The sequence below is a fragment of the Prosopis cineraria genome, unplaced genomic scaffold (genome assembly GCF_029017545.1).
Source record: "Prosopis cineraria cultivar Desert tree isolate PC_DT_omini unplaced genomic scaffold, ASM2901754v1 PC4, whole genome shotgun sequence".
Taxonomy (NCBI): Eukaryota; Viridiplantae; Streptophyta; class Magnoliopsida; order Fabales; family Fabaceae; genus Prosopis; species Prosopis cineraria.
In genome coordinates, this window is record NW_026555335.1 from 34,237,059 (window position 1) to 34,241,466 (window position 4,408).

The following is a 4,408-nucleotide window of genomic DNA, read 5'->3' on the forward strand; positions in this document are numbered from 1 at the left end:
TATTTAACGACTAAATCTAACACTGCCTAAAGAATACTGGTTCAACAATATCCAAAATAGATTTGCATAACATTCACCATAATCCAACACTTAAGCTTCATAAAATATAATTATAGGATGTACACTTGTTCATATTATAAATACCTTTTTACTTAATACTCAATGCTTCCAAGTAAATTTAGTTATGTTATTAATATCCCAAAAAGAAATTAGAACCATGAGGGATAGACAGGATCCTGATAACATAATATTCAAATCAGGTCAAGAATCAAAAGAGACAGATATAATCCTCTTGGTCATATAAATACAGTTAATAAAAAAGATTAGAGTCTATATATTTCACAAAATAAGATATGTTCTAAGTTGGCACTAGATACATTGTATAATCCAAAATAAGAGGCAACGTAAAAGATGGTGTTTCATACACCAAAGTTACACCTCTGATGTTTTCTCAGTCGAACTTGGCCCTGTAAAAATATTAACCACAGGAAATGAGACTTAAAAGTCCTAGTAACCAAAAATTAGTATGTAATAATGCATGTAGAAATAACTAGTCATGCGATTGCTAAGTAGACACATAAAAATATTTAACCGAATAATATTTCCAAATAAACTGAACAAGTATTTAATTGCATGGCTACACCTTATATCCTCCTTTCGCCATGCTTGGATGCCAAATCACCTAGTCAAAGGGGAGTTGGACCAAGCTACACACCATTCATTGGATCCAGTAAGGGCTTACCATGTAGTAATAATTAACTAGATAGAAATCCCCAATAAAACCATACATTAAAATACCTTAATAAGTCATGCATCATTTAAATATCCAAACAAGAATATAACCACATAATAATATCTCATCATGATAAATAAAAATAAATTTTTAACCCACTTGGCAATAATTTCAAACAAGTATATAACAGTATTTATTTTCACTAATTCATAATTCATAATTTTTTCAAACAACAAAACAACACATATCAATTACATACACACCTATCACAACACATTAATAATGGTTATCTTATATCTTGAACAACAAGTTCCCCTTCACAACTCCTCTTTCACCACTCTCTTTATCAATACAATCTATATAATTATTTCATAATACTATATATTAATTTTACATTGAAATTAATAAATAAACTCTAATTTAAAGAGTTAAGAAAGTCTTAGGCCTAAGACATATTAATACTAATTTAAGGTTTATGCCTCATTTAATTTTTTAAATTCTTTTTTAAAATTCTCATACCTTAATAAATTATAGTTAAACCTTAAATCACTTCTAGTATCACAATTTTATCAATCTATATTCTAAAAAAAAATTCTTCCAAAAATAAATTAAAAATTTAAGAATTATTCTGAAATCTCAAATCACCATTCTATAGCCTTAAAAATGCTTATTCATACTTAAATAAATTCAATCATATAGATCTACAATCTAACTCAAATTCTTAAATATGAGTTTCAACTTTAAGAAAATATTCTATAATATTTATTATATTCCTAAAAATTTTAACTTGTATTTTTAATCTATCATATCATCAGATTAACTATCCTATAGAGAAATCCTAATAAGAATATTTACTTTACTTGACAAAATAATCATATCATTAAAAAGCTAATATTTTAGGAAATAACTATGAAATTAATTTTACAATTAAATAATTTTTTAAATGCTAATCTAAATAAGAGAGTTTAAGCATACCTGAAGAAACAAAAAAATGACACCCTTGGATGAAGCAACGTGAGAGGGAGAGGGAGAGATAGGGGAAAACAATATAAAAAATGAAATTATAGGTTCCACAATTATATTAAAAAAGACTATAGGTTTGAATTTAATTATTTAAATTCTTGCCATTAGTTGCAATTTTTTTTAAATTACATCTCAGCCCTTCTTTGTCTCTTAATGCGTGTACTCTTCTTTTCATACATAATGAGACATCTTCTCTTCCTACATCTAACTGATGTGTGACCTAAAAAAAAGCCTTCCACTTCTCTTTTCTTTTTCTTTTTTTTTGGTTTCTCACACACACACAAAATTATTTATATATTCTAAATCTTAAAATTATATCTTAACTAAACATTTCTTATGTGATTTTAAACTTAAATTTTTAATTCATAATTAAATGCCTAACCATATTATTATTTCCGAATAACCTCAAATAATATAAATTCTTATTATTATTATTTTTTATCCTCAATAAAACCTAAATTTCATAATTTTTTTATTATCTAAAAATCAGGATGTTACACAAGCTAATAACTTCAAATATAAAATTTCACTTATTTTGAAATAGCATTAAGAAAGCATGGCACAAATATCAAAACAGACTAAAACACCAACACAAACAAAAGCATGGCACAAATATGAAAATGAATAACGCAATGACTAAGAAACATGGATGCATTGGTCGTGGGGATTACAAATGAAAAAACCATTAAAAATATGAAAAAAAAAAATGCACATTGACAGTGTATGCCATAGATTATTTCACTCTTCACTGTCAATTCATGTCAGCAGCATCAATGCACATTAAGATCTTACAGTATCCCTCCTTGATAAGCATAAAGGAAATTTCACTAATTGCAGCATTTATTGTTAGTGTCAATACTTCCCATAGAGAATTTTAGGATCCCAATCTGAGCAATGCATATTTAGTTGTGCAACGTTTATTATTAGTGTGAACTTTAGAGGAAAGGGATCAAAAATGTAGATCAATGCATTCAAACGTTGGGTGGAAAAAGTAGAACAACGAAAAGCGTTTCTCAAATATGCAAACATTGAAAAGTATCCTTCAAAAGGAAAACACCATAACACTGTAAAATTCAAGGAAGTATTTTCACCAGTCTGGATTTCCTATTCCAAGAAAAAGAATACGCAGAGATAGAATTGCCTTTTTCTATACAGCACAACCTGAGATCCCTAAAAGGGGATGATTAAGAAGGATTAAAGAATTATTTACATCCATAATTAGTAGCAAACGGACAAGCAATCAGCCAGGGTCAAGATGTGGTTTAAGCAATCAACAGACAGTGCCAAAGCGTCAAGAGCGAAATCGGAAGAAACCGCGAAGAAAGGGAGAACGCATATAATCAAAGAGAGGTTTGATGCCATTGTTGTGAAGAAGGAGGAAGAGTTGGAGAGAAACAGAGTGAGAGAAAACAAATGGAATGAAATGGCACTCTTGTGCTGAGGCGTGGCTCTGCAGAGGGGCGTGAAGAAGATGGAGCACAAGGCAAAGGCTTGCGATGCAGAGGAAGGAGAAGAGGACACGACCACTTGCCGCCGCCTCTACCACCATTGCCGTCAGACACTTGTTACCATGGTCAGAATCACGAGTTCCTGCCTAAAACGACGCTAATGTCGCCGCCAAAAATCGTAGGGGGAAGTAGGAGTATTTGGTAAGGGTAATATTGGCATTTTAACCTCTCAATTAGTTACACTGAAGGACTTCATTTGAGAAATTTTTTCATGTGTTTCTAAGCAAAATAAATATCTGGTGGAGTTTTTTTGAACAATTTTTTCTTGGAATTTCTCCTGTCTAAACTCTAAAGTCTTTCTATATATAATAAATTCAAGAAATCGACTTAGTTAAGAAATTTTTTTAATAAATTTTAAAATATCAAAATAATATCAATTAAGAATTTGATTGATTTTTTCATATAATGTAATATGTTCTCAATTTCAAAATTAAAAAAATAAGTTGTAAATTCAACAAAACAATATTAATTTTATTAGTTAGTTTGGAGATTCATCTCTTGCATTTTTAATACAAAACTGAAAGTATCAAAATATTAAATTTGAGTAGTATAATATCTTGGAAGAAGACTTAAAATTTAGCATGTTATTTTAATCTACAAATCACCTATAATTACATTTCTGAAAAACTAATTGAGATGTTAATATTTAAAGGATAATTTATGAACTTTGGATGAATATTTATAAATAATAATATTTAAATTATTAAATATTAAAATACATAATATTTTAACAAGGTTTTATTAAAATAAATATTTATTAAATTTTATTTTAATAAAATTTCAAGATTCCTAGGTAGAGCTCATAGAAAAAAAAAAGTTCAAAAATAAATTAGCATTTTAACTCAACAATAATAAGATAGGTTAGATGATCAATGGGCCCACACATAATATGCATAGACAAATCATAGTGAAATTGACAGTTCTTTTATGGAAAAGTAAAATTGCTCCTTGAAAGAGTAGTTTAGAGAGAATATTATCTCACTTATCAGTACAAGATACCTATTATTCCTCAAAAAATTGGGAAAATATGGTATTTAACCCAATTACTATTTATCAAATATATACATGTAAGAAAAAATTAATTATATGCTAATGATATAACAAAACAAAGTAATTTAAAAAACTTATGATTCAATCAATACCT